The 13,012-nt window shown below is 43.6% G+C and overlaps 1 long non-coding RNA gene across 6 annotated transcripts in view; it reads left to right on the forward strand.

The window, feature by feature from the left end:
* Positions 1 to 13,012, forward strand: part of LOC103350088 (uncharacterized) — a 78,833-nt gene that overhangs the window by 31,701 nt on the left and 34,120 nt on the right. For 5 of the 6 annotated variants that reach the window (XR_007923495.2, XR_011390507.1, XR_007923496.2 and 2 more), the window contains exons 2-4: positions 4,654 to 4,881; positions 6,495 to 6,721; positions 7,946 to 8,153. This is a non-coding gene — a long non-coding RNA (uncharacterized lncRNA). The remainder of the gene's footprint in view (positions 1 to 4,653; positions 4,882 to 6,494; positions 6,722 to 7,945; positions 8,154 to 13,012) is intronic. The other variant, XR_011390506.1, reaches the window with a different exon arrangement.

The raw sequence follows: 13,012 nt of genomic DNA on the forward strand, positions 1-13,012 counted from the left end.
ACAAGACTTTTGGGTTCTCACTTCTAGCAAGGATGTCAGGAAGCAAATTCTGTACAGGAAAAAACAGATTGGATGCACATCTTCTGTGACTCCACTCCGCAAATTGAAATGTACAGTTGCCCTTAACAATATTTTCTCTCCCATCCTATTGCTATGGAGGTTCAAAGGAAACTGTGAGATGACAGTTGTGATAGGCTCAAAATCTCTGTCTTTTCTCAAATCCTGCTCCTCTTCTCTCCCTGCTTTTCTATAGCTATCAGCTAAAAGTTACGATAATACAGGCCAGACAAATTTGCTGGTTCAGTCTCCTTATTTGTTCATTGATGTGTTCAATAAATATTTATTGATTGGATTGAACCAAAGTGTTGGGCACTTCCCAGTGTATCATGTACTTGTAGGATGCAAATATGTGAGATTAGCAGTTTCAGGTGACTTAGCCTCCCAGGAGGATAAAACACGTGTCCAACCAGCCCACCCTGACAAACTACATGATAAAAGCATTTTGAGAGTTGTATGGGGCAGGTCTTCAACAAGTTCGTGGAAATGCACATCCTGGAAAAAACTATGCATGAATTTCAAAATTTTTTTGCATGAAGAGAAACTATATTTTAATTTCATTTACATGAACTTTTTGAAATCTTGTGGTCATCCTGCAAATAACTTTAAGCCACCTTGTGAAAGCATTGTGCCTCCATCTCTTCATGTACCAAGGACAGTCCCGGTGAGGTCTGCCGGAGTGCTGGGTACGCTTGTTGGTTTATTGCTTTTCAGCTTTTGCAAGTTCAAAGTCAGTACTGACTGGACATGTTCCCACTTTCTTCCACCTTTTCCAACTTTGTGTTGATGAGCCTAAAGTATTCACTTTAAAGTACTCAGTTGGGGAGCTCTGGACTATCCTTTTTAGTCTCATCATCCTTGCTTGTCTGAAGCCTTATTTCCTGTGGTCACAGCCTGTGCTAAATGTCATGGCTGGTGGAAAATGCGGCTAGGTTCAGACTCATTGAAATTCATGGCAAGAGGAGAGAAAGCCCGTAATCAAAGGCAAGGATGGATTTTGCAAAGAAATAACAGCCAGAGCATTTATCCAAAATGCACTTTAGTTTGGGCTTCTGTACAAGCAGGCTTGGCGGCAGCTCTGGACTGGAGGTTCTGGGAGTTGCAGGAGTGGAAAATGGAAATGGCTCGTCTGCACCTGCCCTTTCTCCAGAGATTTGGGCTCATCCTCTCCTGCGGCACACAGGAGCGGCTCAGGCTCTGAGAAAGAAGGCTGCAGACCACTCCATCAGTGATGCCCACAGCCCAGCAGGCTAGCTCCATGGGACGTTGTCACTGATAGTACTGTTAGTGACTTTATAATTCACTATATAATTGCATCAGGTGACATTTCTGTGGCATGCATGAATTCCAGTCTTTTGATGAAAATGTCCTTTAAATCTGTACTGTCCCAACCAGTAGTCAACACCCACATGTGCCTATTGAGCACTTAAAATGTGGAAATGGATTTTTAATTCAATTTAATTTTGAAAACTTATTTCAGAGGGAGAGGGAGAAAACTCTCCCATCCACTGCTTCACTTTACAAATGCCCCCCAACAGCTGGGGCTGGGCCAGGCTAAAGCCAGGAGGTAGGAACTCAGTCTGGGTTGTCCACACAGGTGACAGGGACGCAATTACTTGAGCTGTCACCTGCTGCCTCCCAGGGTGTGGATTAGCAGGAAGCAGGAATCAGGGGTGCAGCCAAGGATTCAAATATAGGCACTCTCCTTTGGGATGTGGGTGTTGTAACGTGTGTCTTGGCTGCAAGGCTAAATGCCCACTCCTTATTTACTTCTAATTTAAATAGCCACATATGGTTAGCAGTTACCATAATGAATAGTAAAGTCCAAGGAAATAGCCTTATTCATTTGTACTTCCATGAATGGAAATGAATAAGTGATCATCCTGTGAAAGTTGATTTAGGGGCATGGACTCATTCTCTTAATTTTTACATATGGATTGAATAAACTCTGCAACATTTTTGCCTGCAGTATTCAGGTGGCATCTCAGGCTATGTCTCTTCAATACCCAAGTGTCAGAAATGGAAAGAAAGTAAGTTTTAGAGACAAGATGATCACCTAGGTGCTTTGGCTATAAGTAGCTCATTACCAGATTCGTCTGTGTCCTCAGTTCGCATTTTTCAGCAATGGGAAGTGATGCATTCTGATCCAGAAACTCCAAAGGAAAAACATTCAGCCCTTCTGCTCTGTCTGCATTGAACACAAGGGCACTTCGAAAGCACTTGCAGAAGACAGGATTAAAAGATAAACTCATTTTTGTTGTAAACAATGTTTGAAACACATGTATATGAGGGAGTCTTCAAAAAATTCATGCAGAATGCACATTATGGAAAACTATGGATTTCAAAATTTTTTGTAGCAAAATCAACTGATCTTTAATTTAATTTTTCATGAATTTATTGAAGCAACCTCAGGTCTAATTGACCTCCTGCTCACTTTGAGTTTTTTCCCGTTTATTAGGCATCTTTTCATCCCGCACTGAACCATGGACAGGAAGATTAAAATTTACTGGTCTTCCGCCTTGGGAGTATCATAGAGGCATCATAGGATCCCCCAATCAGGACAGAAATTGTAAGCATATGAAGTAAATGACAGTAGTGACATTAATAACACCAAGGTGTTATCCCACAATGCTGTTTGGGTCAGACTTGTGAACGACGTGGTGATACATACGCTGTAGCTTAATTTGCCATTATTTGAAATTATAAGGGCTGACCATTGAGGCAATGGTTAACATGTCACTGTGTATACCAGCATCCCATTTTGGAGTGCCTGAGTTTGAGTACCAGCCCCACTGAGGATTCCAGTTTCCAGCTGGTACACACCCTGGGAGGCAGCAAGTGATGGGTCTCTGCCACTCACACGGGAGACCTTGACTGAGTTCCTGGCACCTGGCTCCTGGCTTCTGTCTGCCCCAGCCCTGGTTGTTGAAAGCATCTGTGGAGTGAAACAGTGGGTGGAAGCTCTCTCTCTCTTTCCTTTGTTCTTATTGCCTTTCAAATAAATAAACAAACAGGGTTTTTTTTTTTTTTAAAGACAATTCTATTTTATGGAAAGAAAGAAAATTATGATATCAACTAGTCTATAGGATGTATTACAATGAAAAATAATCTCTTGAGTGTGTGGCATTATGTAGGCACAACTAATTGAAAAGAGCATATAATCTGGTCATTTTTATTTGTAGTGTTCCAGAACTTAGTGCACAGGCGATGTCTGGGAGGAAATGTTCCCAAAGTCTACAAAGAATCAGGAACAATTAGAGACCCAGACTTGGGCTCTGCCAAGGTGCCCAAGGTGTGTGTGCATCTGAGTTCCCTCCGCCGACTGATCTGTGCTGAGCGGCCTAGAGATACCCAGCCAACTTACATTTTGTCACTCTCAAATCTGTCTCCATCTAGTGGGTTGCTGCCACATGCATGAATATGACTGATTTACACAGGGCTGAAAAATAAGTTTCTTAGGTAACCAGGGGGTTCAGCCACAGTCTAGAATGGGCTTTAGAGTACCTGTTCCTCTGGGTGCCTGAATGTGGTTTCTGGAAAAACTGACCCACCTATTTATACAGCCTGTCTTACTTCATAGGATTCTTTTGAGAATCAAATGAGATCCTGAGAGTTAGACTCTCGAGATAGGAAGAGCAATCAGGTGACTGAAAATACCAGAATGCTAGTCCTGGGAGTTGATATCTTGGAGGTTTCATTTTACCTGTAGAATGAGGGTGGGGATGTCTGCTCTCCACAGCTATCCCCCAGAGTTTCTGCAAGTCTTATCTGGCATTCCAAGGGAGCACATATTTTAGTTCTGAGAGAGGTTTCCAGTCACTAGAGCAAATCCACCTACCTAGTCCCTTAGTTACCAGCTGCACACAGACACAAGATATGGGGTGGTCTGTGAAGGTGAAACTGAGTGAAGAACTGCACAAGGCCTCCCTCCAGTCCATGGCCTTGCCTCCATTAAGCAGGTGCAGGGTTCATTTAGTGATCCATCTTCAGTCAAATGCAGCCAGTCTCCTGACCTTTTGCGGGCCCAGCCGTGCTGTCAGCAGCTGGGGAATTCTGCAAAGTCCAGGGAAGGGAGCCCCAGGTTGCCCACTTTGCAGAGCGCCTCGTGCTCCTTCAAGAGGGACTATATCATAAAGAAACTTCCAGATAATGACCATGTTGCTCTAATAAGATCTGTAGGATTGATTAAGTTCAAACTGTTGACAGAGGTCGGTACGGTTCATGAAGCAGCGTTGAAAATGCTTCTGGAGTCCTTGGAAAGTTAAATCATAAAAAGCAAGAGGAGAACCAGAGCTGGGGTGGATTCCACTGTGTTCCTTGCAGTGCTTAAGACAATGGACACAAACTATTTGCTTTTTGAAAAGTTACTATTTACTGCAAGTTATCTCTGCAGTGAGCAAGCCATAAAAGTGGCTGATTTTTCTTGCAACATTCTTTGGGTGACATGTTTTTCTCTGAATTTTCGGTGGGGGATGGAAGATTCTGCCATTTTCATTCCTTTGTTAATGTCTTTATGAATGCAATTAACACTTCATTCACGCTTCTTTGTTCCTGGATCCCATTAGGATGTGGTTTATGCCAGTTTCTCTCTCCCAGGAGACAGCCCGCATCACACAACGTTTCACTCAGCCGTGTGGCTGAGCACTGACAAACTCAATTTAGGAAAGGCCAGAGTGAGTTGACACCACGCTGTGGCACATGTCCTGATGGGAGCCAACGACTCGTGTCCTTCCAAGGCGAGGCCCACCTTTTCTGAGAAGCGAGCTTGTGCACGAGAGGACAACAGAGGACAAGGAGCAGAGGAAGACCTCTTGCAGACACAAGGTAAAAGCACTGCAGCTGAAGAAACACTGAGAACTAAATTTGGTTCCAAGTGTTAAACAGGAAAGCCAGCCATCCCCAGTGCCGCCATCACCATCATCATCAAATATTTGGTGAGGACTAACTAGTTACAAAGTAAGAGATGAGCGCAGAAGTAGAGGACACAGATTATACTTCTGGAGCTTATAATTTGAGTACGAGGCAAGTAATGTGCATAGCAAATATTGCCAGGGTGTAAGGCTGCATGAGCTAAGGCCTGGATGGGAAGTATAGACCAAAAGAGCAGTACAAGCTCAGATCTCCTGCAAGGGGGGTCCGGGGAAAGCTTTTCTGGGGAGGGGAGACATAAATACAAGCAGTTCCCTGGCCGTCCCAGGGAAGGGGAGACCGGAGGGGACTGCAGGGAGGGAAGGAAAGACAGCCATTTGCCAAGACGCACAGGTGTGAAATGGTTAGGAGGGTTCGTGTTCGTGATAAATTATTTTCCCTTTATATTAAAGTCTCTCCTCCAATTGATGGCATCATTTCTATTTCAAATATCAGTGTGATATTTGCTTAACAGCCAAAGGCACTGCAGATGAATCTATCTGAGTCTTACTAAGATACTGTACAGAACAAGATGCAGGCGGCCCCAAGTCAGAGACAAAGGAATCAGTTACAGGTAGACCTCGTGCTGTGCTGTGATTTAAGCTTGGTGTTCTCTGATGCAGACAGAACAGAGCAGAACTTCTAAGTCACGAGCATGACATCTACCAGGAACAGACAAGAGCAGCCTGCGGTCCCAGGCCCTGGGTCCCTGACATCAAAGGTTGTGACCAAGCCAGGCGTCTTCCGACAGCTTTAATGTTATTTCACAGTGTGATGATTGGCTGTTTTCTTTTCTGGTCTCTGAGTTGCCCCACAAGTTTAGCTTTCATTCCATTAGTTATACATCAGTACCAAGGTCTTTCTCACGTCTCTTTCCACCAGACTCAGACTGTCAACACCATCATATGCTCTGATAGTGAGGCAGGATGGGCCAGCCCCCAGGCCTTAAAGCTGTGCAGACAACTGTCCTACCCAGGCACATTTTGCATTCAGAACAAGGTCATTCTGTTTGCATTGCATCGTTTATGATTGTTCTTCAACACAACTTCCTGTATTACAAACAGTTCTTAGCCAAAAAAATAAAAATAAAAATAAAAAAATAACTAACAGTAATGTTCCTATTTATCCTAATGCCAGATTAAAGTGTTTTTATGAGTGACTCTTTCTTGTCAGTTACCAGTTTTAGAACTGCACTGTTATTTATTCTAAGAATAACAACTCATTAGAATTACAAAATGAATTCCCAGACAGTACAAAAGGAAAGATTAAAAAAGGTGATGGTCTGTGTGTATGGAAGTGGTAGGGGATGGGGTGTGGGGTGCAGGGCATGTTGGGTGCTCTGAGGGTAAAACAAAATCTTCTGTCTTGGACATTTTTTTTTAATAGAAGAAAAGCTACTGTGTCTTCCCTGGCTCAAGCCACCAGTAGCCACGTAAAAACATAAACAGGGTCTGGTTTTGCTGCATTTGAGAATGATGTAAATGTGCAAAAAATGATGGAATAGCTTTTATTTTCTTTTCCCTTCTCAGGAATGGTCTGACAGCCCCAGGCTTGAGGATGTGTCTCTTCCAAGTACTCTGTCACCCTGGTAACCATGGAGACCATGACGATCGATTAGATGCCATCTGATCTCAACCTCATAAAAAAAAAAGGCAGCAGATGGCAACCAGGCCACTAGACCTGTCTCAAGAGAGATGAAGAGGAAGAGAAAGGGAAGGAAGGAGAGAGAGAGGAGAGGAGGTGGGGGCGGCGGTTGGTGAGTGTAAGAGATCGCAGAGCAGCTCTGGAGAGGAAGATGCTAGAAGGCTGAAACAGAAACAAGGAGGGTGGGAAGGGAGGAAAGAGGAGACACGATGGAAAACGGGAAGCTAAAACCCATCTGTGTGGTGGTGCGTTGCAGGAAGAAAACCCGATGAAGGTAGCAGCACCTCGCTGTCTCCTAACTTTCCAGCTGTGTGATAGGCATCAAATGGGCACGCAGAATGCCACAGAACTGGGGCCATTGCTTCTCTGGGGGCCGCTCACAGGGTTGTCCTTGTGACTCTTGGAACGGTGTGGGATTTGGGGCGCCTTCTCCCAAGACTTTTTGAGACCTGGTTCTCAGAATGCTGGCTCTGATCAGGTGCGGCCTCTCAGACATTCTGAAGGTTCAGCCCCGTCCATGTTTATCAGCCCTTCCCCAGGGGTGTTCCAGTTCCTCTGTCAAGGCAGAGTGATGGGCAGGTCAGCAGATGACCAGGGTGAAAAGAAGCCCAGAACAGCTGCTGAACAGGTCAGGGCCGGTGAGCCAGGAGTGCCAGCCGTGCCCCAGAGCAGAGTGACTGCTGCTATTTATGGAGGGCCCACGATGTGCCAGACACTGTGCTAAGCAGTGCCTCTTGTGGATTATTTCATTTGTCCAGATGACAATGTCATGACACAGGTGCCATTATTATCCCCATTTTACAGGCAGGCCTCCAGCCTGGGAGAGGTCGGCTATCTTCATCACAGCCCGCCTGGAATGCCTAGGGATGAAACAGCTTGCTGGACTAGGGACAGACAGAGCTGGCTCGATTGCTTTTATTATTCTCCCCCTTATAAGATGTTACATCAAATTTTTGCAGATTACAAAAATAGGACATGGTCAATGTTGAAAATTGTTTAAAACAAGAAAAAGAAAAGAAAAATGACTTACAATTCTATTAGAGATAAGCATGTGTCTTATAAGCTTTATGGCATTTCCTGTGGCTATGGAGACACATATACACATGCTTTAAACAAATAGAGTATTAAATCTTAAACACAGCTTGCTTAGCCTATCTTTTTTCAACATAACATCTTTTCATGCATTTATTTTGCTATTTAATCTTATTTAATAACTATACAGTATTCTACTGTTTGTATTGTAACATTTCTTTATTATTGCTCTTTATTTTGATTTTTGTATTATAAATAAAGCTTTATTGATCATTCTTTTATGTAAACCTTTTTGGTATCCCAGAGCTGGACCAAGCCAAAGCCAAGAGCCAGGAGCGTCTGCTGCGTCTCCCATGTTGGGGCAGGAGCTCAAGCACTTTGGCCATCCCCTGCTGCTCTCTCAGATGCAGTAGCAGGGAGCTGAATGGGAAGTGGAGCAGCTGGGACTCAGACCAGTGTCCGTACAGGATGGCGGTGTCTGCTACACCATTACACCAATCCCTGATGAGCAGGTATGCTAAAAAATTCTTGCTATGTTACCAGACATTCTTTATGTCAGCTTGTTGTTACTACAATGAAATACCTAAGGCAAACTTCTTATGAAGGAGGGGGGTTTACTTGGCTCACGTTTTTGGAGGTTCACAGTCCAAAACTGAGTGGCCCTGTGGATTCGGTATCTGGTGATTGGTGTTCTTGCTCACAGAGTCCTGAGTTGGCACAAGGCACTGCATGGCAAGAGGGAACATGTGTCTGTCCATGTCTCTCTTTGTAAAGTCACCATGATTTGACCATGGAGGTTCCACACTAACAACTTAACCAAACTAATCACTCAGATTGGCCCATAGACCTCACTTCTGAACACTGTAATAGGGTCAATTTCCCACCCTCTTGGTACTATCAATGTAAGATATTGTGGACTAAACCTTAAACACGTAGGACTTTGAGGGAAACCCAAACTAATATTCAAACCATAGCTTTCTTATTTTTTCTTCTGCAGATTGCTATGCATGTCATTGCCCTATTTGGTAATAGATTTAGGCAAAAGGGTGAAACATAATCCATATAGTCTGCGCAGATCCACTGGCATTGTAACAAAAAACACACTGGCATTTATGACCAGAACAAATTTACATTCTTTGCATAAGTCAGCATCCTGCTCTATATATTGAAGACAGAAGCTAACATTTACAGACACATATTACTGAGCACATTTACTCTTTAAAATAGCCCTATTTGTTTTATTCTTATAGCTTCACTAAATTTCATAAGTAGCATTTAGTTTTCACAAAAACTCAAAGGAGCTAAATATTCTGCCTGTTTTAGATAAATTTAGACATTATGGCTCATGGTCACAAAACTATTACAGTGACAGCACTAGGATTTAAACTCAACACACTGCAAGTCCACAGTAATTTTTTTTTTATTTGAAAGGCTGAGAGACAGACAGCTTCTATCAACTGGTTTAATCCTCAAATACCTGCAATATTCAGGACTGGGCCAGGCTAAAGCTAGGAGCACAGAACCGAATCTAGATCTTCCATGTGGTATCAGGGACCCCAAGTACTTGAGCCATCATCTGCAGCCTTTCAGGGTACATATCAGCAGGAAGATGGATTGGAAGCAGAGGAGCAGACTTGAGGCAGGCCCTCCTGTATGGGATGCAGGCAACCCAAGTGGCATCGTAACCGCTACTGTAAAGTGCCTTGCCCCACAATGTAAATTTTCCTGTGTTCTCTAGATATTGTTGCCTAGGGCAGTGCTGTGGTTTGAATATTATTGTCTACCCCCAAAATTCATATGTTGAAACCCTCACCCCGAGGTGATGGTGTTGGGGGAAGCTGTGAAGGGAGTTAGGTCGTGAGGACACAGCCCCCATGAATGGGATCAGTGCCCTTGTAAAATCCACCTGCCTCCAAAGCTCCCTCCCGCCTCTGGCCATGTGAGGATGCAGGGGAAGGCACTATCCAGGCACAGGAGCTTGGGCCTCCCCAGACATTCAATCTGTGTCTTCTTGATTGTGGACGTCCCAGCCCCCAGAACAATGAAAACTGTATTTCTGCTGTTTGTAATCCACCCAGTTGATGTCATTTTGTTATAGAAGCCTGAAAAGACTGAGACATACAGTGGTCCTCACTTCATTTTATAAACTTTAAGAGGGCTTGTGGATTTCAGACTTATTCTTTTTTTTTTTTTTTGTTCTTCTAAATTTTAAAATTTATTTATTTGAAAGGCAGAGTTACAAACAGATAGATAGAAACAGAGCTCTTTCATCTGCTGGTTCACTCCCCAAATGGCTGCAACAGCCAGGGCTGGGCCAGACCAAAGCCAGGATCCAGGATCTTCATCCATGTCTCCCATATGGGTGGCAGGGGCCCCAGCACTGGGCTGTCTTCTGCTACTTTCCCAGACCCATTATCAGGGAGCTGGATCAGGAGTGGAGTAGCCAGGACATGAGCTGGCACCCATATGGGCTGCTGGCATTGCAGGCAGTGGCTCAACCCACTGCCCCACAGCTGTGGTCCCAGACCCCATTCTTAACTGCCTTCCATCCCAACACAGCCACCATTGCTTTAGCACAACCCAAAACAGAATCAACATCTCTGAGCTCCTAAGGAAGAATTGAGAATACAAAAAGCATACTTAGCTCATGTCACCCATTTTAGGAATTTTCCTACTATATTTTAGTGTGTTTGTGGTGTTTTTAAAAATCTGAATAATGGTTTCACCAATCCAGAGCTGGAATGAAGAGAAGCAGCAGTGGATCTAGGATTGTTTCTTGTTAATAAATTATTGCTTTTGGAATCTGAAATTTTTAAAAGAAAGGAAGACAAGATTACTTACACAAAGTGAAGTTTCAGTGCTTGTTCAGAATAATAAAGCTGTACTAATTACATATTTAACAAATATTTAGATGCCACAATCACACACCAAAAAAAAAAAATCCCCATAGTATTTTTGTTGTATAAGTGTCATAGCAATACTGCATAATTTTTCCCGCATTTTTGGGACCATATACTTTTCTTTTTTTTAAGATTTTCATTTATTTTTATTTGAATGCAAGAGTTTTAGAGAGGCAGAGAGAGAGAGAGTGAAAGAGAGAGAGAGAGGTCTTCTATCCACTGGTTTATTCCCCAAATGGCCGCAATGGCTGGAGCTAGGCCAATCTGAAGCCAGGAGACAGGAGTTTCTTCCAGGTTTCCCATACAGGTGCACAGGCCCAAGCTCTTGGGCCATCTTCCACTGCTTTCCCAGGTCATAGCAGAGAGTTGGATGGGAAGTGGAGCAGCCGGGACTCCAACTGGTGCCCATATGGGATGCCAGCACCACAGGTGGATGCTTAAACTACTATGCCACAGCACCAGCCCAGTACTGTGTACTTTTCAGTTACACTTCATATGACAAAACTATTGTGATATTTTCTTTCTTTTTTCTAAAAATAATTATTTATTTATTTTGAAAGGCAGACTTATAGAGAGAGCTAGAGAGAGAGAGAGAGAGAGAGGGAGAGAGAAAGAGAGATGTTTTATTCACTGGTTCACTCCTCAAATGGCTGCAATGAAGCCAGGAGCAGGAACTTTGTCCAGGTCTCCCACATGACTGGCAGGGGTCCGAGCACTTGAGCCATCTTCTGTTGCTTTCCCAGGTGCATTAGCAGAGGGCTGGATCAGAAGTGGAGCAGCCAGGACTTGAATTGGTACCCATATAGGATGCTGATGTTGCAGGTGGCTTAACCCCCTGCACCACAACAATGGCTCCTGTAGTATGTAATAAATCAGTCTTTCTGGTGAAAAAAAAAGGCATTTTTTTACTTAAATATTTTTATAGACAATTTTGAAAAATACCTGTGAGCTTCATAAATCATTGTTGGTACCAACACATAAATGTCTAGGATTATAGTTAACTTTGGAAAACTTGTACTAATTTTTGTCATATATGAACTATAAGATTTGGGGCTGGTGTTGTGGCGTAGTGGGTAAAGCTGCCACATGCAGTGCCTGCATCCCATATGGGTGACGGTTCGAGTCCCAGCGGCTCCACTTCTGACCCAGCTCTCTGCTATGGCCTGGGAAGACAGTAGAAGATGGCCCAAGTCCTTGGGCCTCTGCTCCCATGTGGGAGACCTGGAAAAAGCTCCTGGCTCCTGGCTTCAGATTGGTGCAGCTCCAGCCGTTGCGACCAATTGGGGAGTGAACCAACAGATGGAAGACCTTTCTCTCTCTGCCTCTCCGTCTCTGTGTAATTCTGACTTTCAAATAAATAAATAAATCTTTTTAAAAAAAGATTCTAGACTTTCTCTAATTTGCTGCTGCTACTGTTGTGTGTCTAATTTTAAATACTCTGAATTGATGGCACTCACTGTTAGCTAATTTTTCCTCCTTGTAGGGTTGTATTATGAGTTTTATATTCTTTGTGTCAATAGCAGCATCCCTGTCAAATCATAAAGAAAAGTAATAATTTTCAAATATGCTCATGTAAGTCACTCTTCTTCATTGTTTAGATCATCACATAACCCATTAACTGATTTGTTATTTGTATTAGCAACTTACGTCTTCCTCTCAATGATTGCATTCATCTGTTTTCTCTTGCTATCACAAAATACCTGAGTCTGGGTCTTCATAAAGAAAAGAAGTCTATTTAGTTCACAGTTTTAGGGGCCAGAAGTCCAAGACGGGGCAGTTCCATGTACTCAGCCTCTGGTGAGGGCCTTCCTGGCTGTATCACAGCATGTGGGTGGCATCTGGACAGGAGCACACTGAGACAGGAGCCAGAGAGAGTGGGGAGGGGCTGGTCTTGCTCTTTCTATAAAAACCCACTCTTGATCAACCTTTAAGGGTAGCACCTGCAACAATCTAACCACCTCTCACAAGGCCAGACTTTTAGAAGTTTTTAAATTTATCTATTTTCATTTGATTTGAAAGGCAGAGAGAGAGAGAAAGAATGAAAGGGAGGGAGGGAGAGAGAGATACAGACACAGAGATTTTTCATATGCTGGCTCATTCTCCAATGCCAACAATATTCAGGACTGGGTCAGACCAATGCCAGGAGCCCAGAACTCAGGCAGATTCTCCCACGTGGGTAGAAGGGACCCAAGTACTTGAGCCATCAGCAGCTGTTTCCAGGGGACATATCAGGAAGCTACAATCAGAAGCAGAATATAGACTTGAACCGAGCATGCAGTATGGGATGCAGGTGTCTTTCGGGTATACCAAAGACCTACCCTTTTGGCCCCACCTCTTAAAGGACCTACTACCTCTTAACATTGCTGCACTGGGGACCAAGTTTCCAACACATGAGCCTTTGAGGGACACAAGGGACACACTCAAACCATATGGAAACCATAGCAATGATTTCCTACTTTTAGAATGATCTG

Source organism: Oryctolagus cuniculus, chromosome 7, assembly GCF_964237555.1.
Source record: "Oryctolagus cuniculus chromosome 7, mOryCun1.1, whole genome shotgun sequence".
NCBI classification, from domain to species: Eukaryota; Metazoa; Chordata; class Mammalia; order Lagomorpha; family Leporidae; genus Oryctolagus; species Oryctolagus cuniculus.